General features: G+C 38.7%; 1 protein-coding gene across 1 annotated transcript in view; it reads right to left on the reverse strand.

Moving 5' to 3' along the window:
* GPR176 (G protein-coupled receptor 176) overlaps positions 1–15,090 on the reverse strand; it is a gene marked incomplete at its 5' end in the record, with an annotated part of 31,423 nt that overhangs the window by 3,845 nt on the left and 12,488 nt on the right. The window lies entirely within an intron of this gene.

A 15,090-nucleotide genomic window follows, 5' to 3' on the forward strand; every position in this document is an offset into this window, starting at 1 on the left:
ATAAAAACTGTTTTTAGCAAGCTATTTGCTTTAAAATAAAATATAAATATATATTAAAAGAATGCTACTGGGGAAAAAAGGCTTAATAGAACAGTGCAAAAATGAAGATGGATTTACTATTAAAGTCTTCTCTCTTGACTTTGATCAAACAGCCTGATTCTCAGGGTTTCTGTGACAGCACAGGGGAGGGATGCGAGGAAGGGAGAAGGTGGCGAGAGGCAGCAGCCCCTTCTCTCCTGAGCCCCACATCGCCCTGGCGCTGGCTCTTCCCTCGCGAGGCAGGTGATGCACAAGGGGCAGTGAGCTCTCTGGCTCATCAGACACTGTGGCAGGCACTTTGTGGTACCCAGGCAGAGGGGGGTTTATGGTGCAGAGCTGGGGAGGATCTCTGCTGGCACAGCTGAGCAGGGTGCACATACAGCCTGGCCCCAGCTTTCTACCCATGCCTGCACAGACAGGGTTTTGGTTCAGGCTCCAGCACCTACAATTTGAATTTTATTTTTTTTAAAGTGCTGTCTCCAGACACAGCATTTGAAGACTCATTGACAGCAACAGGAAACAGACTTTCAAAGCATGTCAAAACTGGAAGACAGCAAGGCAGCCAGAGTAAGTTATTTTTAAGGATATGTGCATATCGTGCATTTCTAAGCAAGTTGTTCAATTAAAACTGAAAGCTGCCTTATGTTTCATCTAAATGTTTGTCATATATACATCACAAAAGCAGCATAAAAACATACAAAGTTTTCTCAGGGGGCTGATGAGCATTCTTTGTAAACTTACAAGGCATCAGAGTTACTTTCAGAAAGCATTCACCCTTTTATGAGGTGATCTGACAAAGAAAAGGAAGCAAACATTCTATACAACTCCCCCTAGTAATCAGTCAGGGGTTTTAATGGAGAAAAATCTCAAGTGGAACATGCATCTCTTGATGATACTATGCTAATCAATTCCAATGGAGGTTTTTTAAATGCCTCTTTCCATGGGGCACTAGGCAATAAACAGTAAATCATCTTGCCAGGCAGCAGATCCAGGACAAAAATAAAACGTAATAGCTCAGTTGCACGACTGATTAAACTATGTTCAAGTCTTCATACTGAAGAAGTACTGCAATCATTCTTTGTTAGCCAGTCACTGTGCACTAGGAAAAAACTGGCCTGAATGATCGGTGAATCAGTAAAATTCTCAGCACTAGCCAAATTACACAGTGTTGTTCAGTGCATAGCTCATGTGTAAGCTATATGTTTCACACTAGCAGTAACTCCATAGCGAAGGCCAGTATCATATCAGTAAAATGACTCTCCTTGGTTTTATTTCTCCTGGAGATGTACTGTGCAGTACCGCAAGGCCAACCAAAGCATAGCTGCTTGCACAAAAGCACTGCTTGACAAGACAACCCCATTTATTTATTCTGCTGCAGCTGGACAGCACGCATGGTGGAATTTATCTTGCTACCTGCAAGAAGAACCGTTCTTACCACAGACTGCGTCAACAACTGCATATTGTCGATAACATGTATTACTGACATCGGAAGCTCTTAAGTTGAAATGTAATTGATTTATGAGACTGTCAGATTTTAGTGTTTTGATAGGGTAAACAATATTACACAATGAGAGAACATCCTACACTGCTGATTGAGATATGAAAAAGCAGCTGCAGTCCCTCACAGCTGAGAATTCCTTAGCTTGATTTTTCTATCCAATTAAAAAAAAAAACTACCAAGCTTTTATTTGCTGAGTAGAGTTTTCCCATGGTTGCTCACAGAACCGAAATGCCAGCAAGAATATATTGTTCATGTGGCCAATGCGTATAGAAAAAAAGAGGGAAGTAACAATATCAGAAAGACCAGTTCAGCTTCTTGATAAACCAGTAGCCTTCATGCAGCATTTCCAAGAAGAGCATGCAATATTAGCTTTGAAATCTACCTCACAGACATGCTATTTAGGTCTACAGTATTTAAATGTAATTTGCAATTCAATTTTCTACATACTGTGTCATGTGTCTTATGCCAATTTCTTTCGGGTAGCTGACAAAATATTGAGTTATGTATTTACCAGCTGATGTACTTTAAAGAATGGAATTATCATCTGGTTTTGGCAGGTGCTTTCGGCTTGACAATATATTCAAAAGGTAGTATTCAATCAGTTGTATTTAAAGCTTCCAGTTACTAAGAGATAAGCAGTCAGCCAAATCACTGGCTTCCAAAAAAATCTCTCTAACTTCCCAGTTATTAAAGAAGTACTGCTCACACAGTAAAAACGTATTACTACAATGCCCTGAAGTAGTGGAGAAGCTGTATTTGTATTTAATTAAAATCCTTCATCTGGTTTGTACCACATTATAAGGTTTTATAACCTTACTTCCAAAGCAAGTTTCACCTCTATTAAATGAATATAAATGAAGAATAGAAAGAAAAAAAAAATCAGAGGGTTTAAAAACAATTCTCCAGGAGCTGCTAGAGAACTTCTGAGCTACTCTTCAGGGTCCTACAGAGAAGCTTGACTCAAGATTCTAGGTTTTCAACTGTTGAATTACTTCTACACATGATGTTATATTGTCATTTATGCATCACAGAGCCACAAGGACATGACATTAGCTCTGATTAGTGCTGATTGATCCTAGACAGAAATGGAAAGACTAAAGCACACAAAATACTGGTTCTAAGATAAAGGAAGGGCTCTTAGACAAAGTCAGAACCTTAAAGGCAAAAAAAATGATAAGAACACAGAACTATTCACTTGGGACACTGGAAAATTAATGAGTGAATATCCTTCAGGGTAACGTTCTCCCTCCTTCCTTCACTTGCAACTATGAGTAATTTGCATATTTATAAGTCCCTCTGATCTGATGAATCAGATGATCAGCTTCAGCACAAGCTAGTAGCTCTTTCTGCTGATGCCTTTTAATCAAGTATTTCCCTTTATGCAGCTCAAAGCCACACAGTGAAAAAATTACACCAGAAACTTTGTACAGCATCAAATATTAAGAAGGTTAACAACAGACTGAATACGTTTCCCACTTTGTTCCTTCTCACCTTTCAGAAGCTACTCCTTTCTGTAAGAAAAGGATAACAACATTCCAGGCAACAAGGTAATTCAACAAGCATTACAGCAAAGGCACTCTGCATCTTCTCACAGTGTGCAGAGCCACTGTTGAACCCATGGAAGTCACTAATCTAACAATGATATTCCCTGTGGGGAACAACTGTACTAGGCTGTTGCATGTCCTCACAGTGGGCAAAGCTGTTGTTTTCATCATGGGTTCTTCTGTGAGGTATTTCTGCTGGAGAACTGGCCCAGGGCTACATAACCTTGGATTAAGAGTTGATAAACTACACAGGATTGGCATTGGTTAGCTTAGGGACATCCAGAGAAAGTTAGGGTGAACAAGCAGCTGGAAAATGTAGCATCTGGCTGTTTACCTGCAAGTCAATACTGACCTGGATATGTGCATCATTTATAAATGATCACATGTGATCAAGCATATCCCATAGTGGTTGCACGGAACTCCAACACTGAAAGAAGAAAAAGTGCTTTTCATTTCAAAAAGTATCTTTGGCCTTCTCAGAGAATGAGCCAAGCCTACAAATCGCCCTAACTATATCTCACATTGGCTAGAAACCTTATCAATACACAGACTGAATGAGGAGAAATGTATCTCTGCGCCTTTGAAAGTTTCTCCAGGCAAAGAAGAAGAATAGGAAACACTAAAAGTGCATGAGAAGCAGCTCTTCTCATGTTAGCAACAAACATATGTATAAAACTTGCCAAACATTTCTTATATTTTCTTTATCATAAATGTCAATATTCAAGAAAATCTCCATTCCACCATACTCGGATTGAAAGGATGGTTATTTCTAGTTAACCCTTACTTTTTCTTTTTTTTTTTTTTTTTTTTTGAGAAATATCAAAAGACAAGCAGCCACACAGTACATGAAGTTGCACAGAATTACACTGAGAAATAAATACAAGAACAGTCTGACACGTCACACTGCCCAGAAAATGCCCTTCAAGCCTTTGTAGCATTTTAAATTCATTGTATTTGCAAGGAGTAATGTTCCCTGAGCATTAAATGTTATCAGGGTGCATTTTTGATTCAAAGCAGGAGAGAAAAAAAAAAAAAAAAAAAAATCTCTCCCCAAGCTGTACCCCCCCCCCCCAGGTTTCACTGCTAGACACAAAGTGTTGATTCAGGCATCAACAGCTGACATAGTTTTGAAGTAATAGCTCTTAGCAGTAATTCAAACTAGGTAAAAGATTCTTAATAATACCTTTAAAAAGCAGAAGAATGATCCCCATGGAAACCACTGGTTGTTATCTAAAACAAATGCATTTGCCATGCAGCCATCCCAAAAAAATATACTTATTGCTCTTTGTCATCTCAGGGAACGCAGTCCATTAGCCGGGTACAACATTCATTTTGTATTTCTGTGAACATTCATCAGCACATAATTGAACCAAAACAAAGTCCACGCTCTAGCATAATCCTTCTCACAGCTTGCCTTCCTCTGCCTGCTCATTTCCCCTTCCATCTACAGCGGGGTTCTCAGAGTCCAAACATCCTTTCCACCACACAGCCTCCTGCAGCCCCTACCCCCGTGGGCCGCAGTGTTACAGGAAAGGAGACAGCAGCCCTCTCTATAAAAAAGAAATTAGGAAGCAACAAGAAAGGCTAGAAACAAGCCTTTTTCTATTGAAACCTTTCATTAAAAACCAAAAGCTAACAGCTGAACAAGTCACAGTTTCTATCTACATATTCAATGGGAAAAACACTTGTTGAAACACCAGGATGATTACACTCTCAAGCCTCCAACAACACTGTTTATTATTGTTGTTATTTTCAGGGGTATTTTGAGGAAGATGTTTTCTGCAGAACTCAGTCTGTTCAACTACAAGCATCACTCAAAAGGCAGTACCGTGAAAACACTTTTGGCAACCCATGACAGGTAGCTATCACATACCCTTATGTTAAACGTATGTTGTCTGCTTACTTGTTTCCAGAGGCAAGAGGGGCATATCAGAGTATGTGTTGTGCTATACAGCATGAAGAAGCGCAATACTTTATCACAGAATCACAGAGGATTTGAAGCTGGCAGGGACCTTTGGAGATCATCTAGTCCAACTTTCCTCAAACAGGCCCAAATTGTTGTAATTCTTTGTAAGTATTGTATATTCTAGTTCAAAAAAAAAAAAATCAGACAACTGTCTTTATACATAAAAAAGACAAAAACAGCCAGAAGTTATAAAAGGTTTGATTTGTTTTCAGGTAGTGTTCCACCTACCGACTTCAAAATTCAGTGATAACACTTGCAAACCACTTAAAAGGAATAGAGAGTAACTTTGAATTAATTTGCCATTTTAACATACTTCCTTTATTAGCAGTTTGTGCACACATGCAACCAAATGTTTTGTGTCCCAGATGAATGAAAACTGCATGAAAATTGCCTTTGAACAAAGTTTGCTGTAAAACAAACCTTTTTTTCCCTCTTCAGAGATCGGGTTCTCTCCTTAATTTGAAGATAATGTTCCTCACTCCTGTTCTTAGAAATCTCATTCGCATTTCAGACTTGTGGCAGAGCTGCCACATTGCGCATTCATGAGTGATTCACTGATTTCCTCCTTAAAGCATCAGTTAATGGGCTCTGAGCATGCCTAGAACACAGTGTTCATGGTGTATTTCCTCATATCAAGAAAAACAAACCTTACAGAATCATTTAAATGCTTCTTAGCTTCATGAATGTTTTTTTTTCTTTAATTTCTTGTGTGGTATGATGGTATTTGTTATGTCAAAATGGCTAAAGGGAACAATGATTGAACAAGGTCACATACAGAATTATATTAATCTTGTCCTTAGTATGTTATAGATTTTCTGTTTCATGGACAGATTCTTAAATAACTACATAATGCTAAAGATCTTGGATACCCATTTTTATTTCTTTCGGATAAACATATTTAAAGGGAGGTAAAGTGCTACATTGGCAATTCTCCAGTTCTTCACATCCACTGCCACTTTTTCCCATCTCACATTTTGCACTTACAATCCCATTAAATGGACAAAATTTCTGGGTATAGAACAGTCATTTTCTCCCTTTCGATAAACTACAGTCCTTCAACAACTGCCAAAACCATTTAAGCCAATCAAGGAAATAACCAAACCCGCTTATTCTGCTGAAGTACACTTGACTTTTCTGAACGATTTGCCTGTTTTAAAGCTGGTGACCTCAAAGAACCTGAAACTCCTTGAGCTCCTTGGAAGGATAAAAGTTTAAAGAATATTGCTTCGGCAACTTCAGGACCTTGAATTGTTCCCACCTCAGGAAAATATGACAAATGTGTAGCACTGCCTTTGAAACCTACGCAAGGAAATTAAGAACCTGAAAAAGAATGTCCAGATTTACTGCTCTCACTGTAACAAGAATATAAATCTTTCCAAGGTTATTAGCTTTTTGAATCGCAGTGCCTAAGGGACAAGCTTATTTTACTTACTGCAAAAATGCAGCCCAAAATTTTTAAAGCATGACCCCCATGACATACCCTATAAGGTGGGGATTAATCTTTTTACTTCTTCTCTATCCATTCCCTTTTAGCCTGATAGATGAGTAGTAAAAATATTCTCTATCTAGATAAAAGGGAATGGATACAGAAGAGGTAAAAACATCAGCCCCCTGATCACCAACACATAGGAACTGATTAACAGAAGTATTACTGGCAGCCACATCTCCTTTGCCAACCTACTATCACACCCAGAGAGGCCTTGGTGCTTCACTACACTAGCCTTTGTGCCAGCTGCCCTCAGAGAACAAATCTGATGATCTTACTGAAACAGTACAAGGGCTGGGATGCAAGCAAGGCAGGTAATTTTTCTGAGCAGCCTATTTGTCTGTTTTTCATCAACCTTGGTACAAGAGGAATAGCTTTTGTCCCTTTGTTTTAAAAAGAACTCAGAAGAGAGCCAGTTTGAACCCGTATGTCATGAAGCAATTGAGGGGGATGCAATTGTAGCTCAAGTGAGGTGACGTCAAGCAGCACAGCTATTTATTTAGGCTCACCTGATTGCTGTGCTGAATCCAAGTGTAAATAGCAGTGTTAACATGGGATCAAGTACATTTAAAATTTGTTCTAAAAATAATTTTTATGCCCCATAAGTGCTTTGTTTGCAGACAGCCTGTAGCCACTTACGGAGGCAGCTGTGCTACCTATGCCATATCACATCTCTTCAGATGCTCATTTTTCATCCGACTTCACCCCCATGCACCTGCAATTCATATATATTGGCACCGCTAAGGAGATGTGGCCTCTAAGATGTGACTTTTCACATCACAGATGCTGCTCAGTTTTGGTTTGGTTACAGAGCCAGCCCCAGCCCCTATTAAGTTCTTAATTATATTAAGTATATTAAGTTCTTCCAGAAGAAACCTGAAGGACTCAGTCCTCTCTGAAGAATGCACTAAGCTCAGATCCAGAAGGGGACTGACTTTGGCACTTGTGAGGCTCTGGAGAAACTTAGGCCTTTCAGAGCACTTCCAGTATTTAATCTGTGCTGTAAGCTGCTGTAATATCCACAGCAAACAGGAACCACAACTTTACACTTCCTCATCCAGACCTCACTCCCTCCTGCCTTCACCCTCAGATCTGTACAAAACTCTACCAGACCAGTATGCGACGCAGGCAGGGTCCAATAGCATTGGCCTTACATAATATTTTTTCTGCATCCAATACATTTCCACTTTTTCACTCAAGATAATAAGACCAAATTTGAAAAAAAAAATCCTGTGCCATATTGTAGTATAGTCAGTATTTGAAATTTATACTCCAACAGTATATGACCTACTGGATAATTTGACTTAATTGCTGGTTAGTTGGTATACCCTAGCTTAATTATCGCAGAAGAAAAGCACAAGTATAATTCATTTTAAATTGTGCTATTTAACAGTGGAGCAAAACTTAAAAAGGCCTATAGTAATTACTAGTAGTTGGAAGACAGACCTTATATTATCATTGGTAATTGAAGCTATCTTGCACTCTTGGAAAAAAAATAACAAAAGGAAAAAAAGATTCCTACCCATTAGCCTCAATTTTCATCCTCCTTTGCAGCTGAAATTATACTTTGTAGCTGAAAGACGCCGTAGTTAACAGCTTTTTTGAGGAGCAGAAATTTTCTGTTCTACCACAGTGTCATGACTTTTTTATTCTTCATAAAACCAAGAAAGATCGGAGGTGTTTTCTACATCACTTTGCCTGTACATCCATTTCTCCAAAGTGCCAACTTAACAGAAGCATCATTTTATTCCTTATATAGTTTTGCCACGCAGCCATTCATCAGGTCACCAGCTGGGCACATTTGATCTTGATTCTTTACAAACAGCTGTCTTCAGACAGAACTTAACATATGCTTAATATGTCCCGCACAGAGGGATTAATTCATGTTATATTTATAAACATGCATTTCTTTTTTCCCCTCCGCAGCTGACTGTGGAATGACTAGTTGTCTCTGCTCCTCCCAGCCCCACGAATGGGCTCAATGGGCTCCAGCAGTGGTCCTTCACAATTCTACGTAAGTAATATTTATTTTTACAAGGTTACAGTTCCACTTCTTCCCTTTTGCTTTCCCACAAAAAAAAAAAAGTCACAGTGGCTGGGAATGCTTGCTGGACACATTTGTGTAATTGCTCCTCTCTGTATGGAATCATCCATTGTCAACCCATGAAAGCGTTTCAGACTTCTCTATGCCATATGGAAACAAACAGAAAACAAGAACGATCTAGCAACTTCTCTTGACTTCTGCAGACAAGGTAGTGACAAAAACATATGCCAGAAGTCTACAACAATTTCAGTTCTTCCATGAAGGAAGTAAAATGAAACCCTTTCAAGCTTTGTAAGTCCATTACCTTGAAACAAAGCATTCATTTTTAAATAACAGCTGTATGATTAGTCCTATTACCTTAAAAAAGGAACATACATTTTGAACTCATCCCTGGAAAATTGCTATTGCAAACCTGAAAGGTCTAAGATACACAGCCAAAGAAAAAGCTCTTGCTGATTTATCCACATGCATTTGGCATACTTCAAGTAGAGACCAAAATACAAGAAAGATGGGGGTGTTCTTTTCCTGAGGCATATAACAGATTTGCAACAGTAATACTCAGATCAGTCTGAATGAAAGATGGATGGAAAAGAATGTGTGTGAATGCAGCTGTCATATGACTCCCAAAATGATCAAACAGAAGGGGCAGCCACCTTGCCAGGGAATTATAGAGATGAAGCAAGCAGGACTGCAAGGCAGAAAGAAAGCCCTCTTGCAGTAACATGGCTTCTAACAAGTCAAAAAGACCTGTTCAAAAACCATGAACATTGCTGTTCTCCCGACTGCTTGCAAGTAATCCTGTCTTTTGAGCACACACGTGTTAGCACTTATAGGAGTATGCATAAGAACAAGACCTGCAGAATAAGGACTGAAATCTGCATGGTTTAATAAATAAATCCATGTTCCCCTTTCAGAACATTTCAATGTTATGTTGTTATATAATGTTATAATTGTTAAATTAAATTCCTGGAGACTTTAAGACAGAAATTTATCAAAGAAAAACAAATTTGAACAGGAACTTCCTTCTAAGTAACACTGACATCACCAGTCCCAAAACACAGCAATGCATTGCAGTTCAGACATAATTCCCCCAACGGGATTTGAATGAAGAAAGGTTTAAGTGACAGGATTTCTTCTCAGATGCTGTTCTGAGTTACACGAGCCCAGCACCTGCTATGATTGGTATTACTAACCTGTGAGCAAAAACTGGGCTACAATTATAAAGCATCTTAAAATAAAAAGTGAACTTTGTGCCAAGGTTACCCCACTATTACTAGTGGTTGTTTGTTTGTTTTAATTACACAATACCAAATTTTACAAGAGTTTTGTCTGCTTCTTCACCTCACGTAGCTGCTCCCTTCCAGCTACACCCCTCAGCAGGACGGAAGGCATTATTTCTCATATCCACAGGCCACAATACCAAATACTACAACTGATCAAAGCAATCTCAACCCGTACTGCATCTTTGCCTAATCTTAGTCCATTTGAGTTGTTGCCAATGAAAAATTAAGTTCTTCTTTACTGGAGTGTTTTTGCTAAATTTCAAAAGAAACCTTTAAGCAGCTATCAGAAGATTTAGCTTTTTTAAAAAAAAAAAATAACACGGACAAAATTTTAATTGCTTCTAAACACATCCCTTTAGGTTCATTTATGAAGAAGATTGCCTGAATTTTTATGTAGTTTTTATTTCATCAATTGCACTCAGCCATGACTGCAGAAACAACTTAATGAATACATTCACAGATATAAATGCAAAATCATTACACAGGTAAAAAAGAAGTCAGCTGTATATTGTTTGGATTCAAAACACATTCAGGTTGTTTTCATTAAATACACATAAAACTAGTATTGGAAACAAGCAAATCTCATGAAATATATAATATAAATGAACAGTGGAAGAAAAAAGCAGGAAAACAAGCAGTATTGGACATGGCACACACTGTCACATAACAAAGTAACTACTCACACGTGTGCTACCCAAGTGCCATTAAGTCCAAAGTGAACCACCAGTATACTTGTACTAAGAATAAACTATAAGAACATCTCAAATATAAACTAATAAATGTGAGTTATTTTCTCATATCAATTCAATCTGGGTAGGGAAACGTATTAAAAAATTAATAACTTGGTTATAGAATTTTTCCAAGAGACATGGCAATAAGCCATTCAGGTGTTGAAGTGCCAATGCACGCATAAGTAATGCTTAATGAAGAGACACTCAAACAGCAGCACAATGCACCATGAGAGGTTACCTCGACTCGCTCATTTTCCAGTGGGAGACAACTGATTGGCACTGTTGAAAACAGATTTGCTACCAGATGCATACTGAGGAAATCCACATTAGATTCACTCTGTAAGCTTTAAAGGCAAGTTCAATATAAGCAAAGAGAGGGCTTCATGACGCTGGTCATTTCAGTCTGCCAGTACAGACACAGCTGGGCAGGAACACATCTCATCTGCTCTGTGAAGAACTACATCAGACACAGGCTAAGAGCTGCAGGAAGTCTCCCATTTGCCAGACGAACTTCCCAGGAACATCTATGAACAACTTTCATGAGGGAAAAGAAGATGAAAAAAATATTTCCATAGGAAAACTCAGGTTTACTGTGAGAAAATGGAAATTAAAAACAAATTCTATAATGTCATGTACTAAGGGAATTGTGCAATGACCCAAACAACTATTTCCATTCCCCCCAAATAAGGGAGGCTTAATTAAGAAGCATTTTTATGTCATTCTACTGATTCCAGACTGCCTGATTTATGAATTAGAGGTAAATTATGTCATAACTAGCTTTCCTTTGCTGGTACAATGGTTTCTGTAGGACTCACATGATAAATTAACCTCCTTTGAAAAGCTACAACCAAAACAAAATGCAAAACTGAGACCTGACATCACATTCAAGCAGGCCCCGTCCATGAATTTGTTTGTCCCAGTGCTTACTTAGATGAATGCAAGCACAAAAATATAAGCATCCTCCTCTTTACCCACATAAATATTCCCAGGGTTACTTTGTTTGCAAAAATTCCTTGTCACTTGTAAAAACAAGATTTTACAAAGACTGTTACCATGCTTTGTTGGCTATTGTAGATATTAGTGGGTCATTTTTTCCCCTCTGAATGTAAGCTTTCTACCAAGTGTTATATTTGCAAACATTTTTAGTTTAGTAATTATTTTTTCATTTTTATTACCTGAACTTTAAAAAAAAAAAAAAACACACCTTCAACACCCATTACTGAAGCTATACTGTGGTCCTGTACATTTCACAGAATTGCTCTACACAGAGAAGGGCTTTGCAGCTTCTCAGATGAAGCAGAACAAAATGAAATCTCAAGTCACCATTTCAGAATTACACACAGCCACAGCTGCACAAAGTAACAAGAGGCAAAGATGCATGGGATTAAGTAGCTTTCATTAAACCAGCTGCAAAGTTTGTGGGGAAGAGAAAGAAGCTTCCAGGCAAAGCCAGACCTCTTTTGGTGATGGAAATCATTCAGTACTTTTTGGATCTACTATTATTTGCAATATTTTTTCCAGTCAGGCTTAGCACAACCCCAGTAGGATTTCTTACATTTATTGAAAAGCCCCCTCTCTTTGCTAGCTGAGGTGGCTCTCTCTATGCCCGGTGGTTTCCTAACACAAAAAGGAAGTTAAAGCATAACAAAGCAAAAGCTCCCATGTATGCTTCCAAGGTTCCCCAGTGCCTCACTGAAATACATGGCACTTATCTAGTGTGTTTATTGGGCAAGCATTGCTGCAACACAAGTCTCTAATTCAGTACTCCCTGTTGACTACTAACACACTACTAGTGTCCAGGAGTGCTGTTACATGCTGCTCCAGCAGTAGTTACCATGCCAAAAAGACCATTGTCAAAATTTCTCTAATCTCACTTGAGATGGTCAGCAAAAAAACAGTCAAAAGGTCAAAGGAAAAAAGATGAGGGGAAACTCTTCAGTCTGACCCGTCTTCTTCTTGGACCAAAGGCATTTTCTGTAAATCACTTCCATATCTACAGTCAGATTTCAGTCTTTATCCCAATTCTTTACAGACTTCGCAGATGTCAGAGGTAAAAAAAGCAAAGAATAACTTTTTTGTTGCATGCTCCTGAGATGGTCTCAGTCTGCAATCAATCCTTTGGGAACCCCTGAGCAGCAGCAAATTGTTCAGAGGACTCCCCAAGTCGTGACAGAATTACTCCACACAGCGGTAGTATCCGATTAATCAGAATAACTCAAAGCACTCCACAGCCAGCAGGGATTTTCTAATTAAGACTCTTCCAATATAGTGAATCACTCTGTAAATGAAAATTTATTTTAAAAATAGCTTATCTGAAGCATGTAAGTGGGTGAGTTTATTTGCTTTTTAAATAAGTATATGAAAAATTGATTCCTAGAGCTTTCAAAGGTACAGCCTGGCCACTGACTAGTATGAGACCAGAAATAGGACTACTAAGATAAAATCACAGGGTTCCCTAGGTAGCAGTGTTACTTTGGAAAGTCACTTATGGCCCGATTTTGCAAAAACAAGTAGTAATTCTGTCTGGGGACAAGCCAAGCCTGATATTTAGAAGATGGGGAACATAAACGTGTACAGCTTCGCAGTACAGACTGCCAAAAATAAGTGATGATTTCAATTTCAGCTGTATGGATATAAATCCATATCACAACCACTGCTCCTTCTGCTATTACTTTCCACAAACTTACCTCTTTTTCTGTTTACTTTACTCTTTGGACTTTTGAAAGATTGTACAGTACAAGCTCATCTCCAGTTTAAAACTTAACTAAAATTATTAATTCAGGGAAATAAAAGAACAGCAAATTAGTTCAAGCCATAGCTAGTGAAACCACTGTAGAAATTAGAAGCAGTATAGGCATGAAGCAAATTGATATGGCAAAAATCCAAGTGGCATGGCTTTTAGACTTTCATACTGGTGGCAGACACATATGTATGCCTCGCTCACACACTTGAAGAGCAAGCAGTGGCTGAAGCACAAACAAGGAGGGGATTATTCTCCAGGCTCACCCCTGGTCAGCTCTGCTTCATATCAGAGGGGATGAATTCCATAGAAACTTTGTGGTATCTGAAAACCTTCCATTCAAAGGATGTTGACAATGGCTTAAATGCACAAAAATATGCATGGTGTCCATAACTGATGGCATAGACTTTAAAGTTAATTCAGAGATAAAAAAAATAAGAGAAAGAGAATGGAAGTAGGAAAAATTCTCCCTTATGGAGTGTTGGAGTGGAAGGAAAGCAATGTGATCTCACAACTAATGTCCTCACCTGGAAGTCCTCGTCATTGTGGCAAGTGGTGATAATGAAGATGAGGCTGATGACTTCCACAAAAAAAAAAATTCCCCACCAAAAATAGTTTTCATTTAGATCCACTCAACCCCATTTTTCTCCCCAGCTTGCGACACTGTTAGCACTGGTTGGACCACGCTGGATCAGGCATGAGAACTGTAAGCTCACTGTTCACTAAGCATTGTGTGCTGTTGGGTGAAGAATTGGGTGATGCTTATGAGATATTTAAACAGCTATTATTACTTTGGTACTCATTAAGTGCTGTTTTTCCCCAATATTTAAACCAAAGTTTACATAACAAGAGTTCGGAGAAGGTAGGGGAAGGAAGGATCAACATTCACACCGACGCCAATCACTTCAGGTGAGAACCCATGGTTCAGCATTGGGATACGCAAGTGGGAGGCCATGAGAGTAACAGCACAGAGAACCAAACTGCAGGAGCACAGGAGTACCATCAAGGCAGCTCAGGGTCAAGTGAAAAAGAGGAGACATAACCACAATGCTAAGGACCTTCTACTTGCAAAGGTTAAAACACTTCAGGTACTGGGCAACACATGTAAGAGAAGTGACAGGGAACAGGGCAATTTCTTCCTATTTTCAACTTTTGTCTGTGAGAAACTAAGCATGTTAAAGAAGCTTCATGATAAAAACATCAAAGCTAAGGAGAAATAAGTGACTGTGCTATCGGATTGAACTAAGTAGCTAAAGCTCCTTTCATTTAATACAGGTGGGCACCAAAAATCCTCAGCACACTCTGTCAATACACTTGTCCCCATGGTGTGCTAGCTGAGTTCAAGTGTCACCCTGACACGTAATAGCTGGTGCTCCATTGCCAGGTGGGAGAGCATCTGAACATTAACTTCTTTTTATTCTGAACAGAGGTGCTGACACTGAATAAGTAAGAGCGATCATTTAAAGCAGATTTATGTAAACAAATGCAAGTTTGTGTAAACACTGTTTACAAACGACAGGGTATAAATTAGCTAGTATATTGCCTGAGTAAGAAGAGACACCAGATAAAAGCTTGCTCTTAGATCTGAGAGGTAAGTATTTGATAAATGAATTCAAATACTACCTTGCAAAGCAAAAACATACACAAAGTTGGATACTGCTTTCTTTTTAAAAAACAGCCTTTAGGGATAATGCGCTATCTCTCCCTGAAAAAAATAAAATAAAATCTTTTAAGAGATGACAGTGTAATAGAACTG

Source organism: Netta rufina (assembly GCF_964035555.1).
Source record: "Netta rufina genome assembly, chromosome: 5".
Classification (NCBI taxonomy): Eukaryota; Metazoa; Chordata; class Aves; order Anseriformes; family Anatidae; genus Netta; species Netta rufina.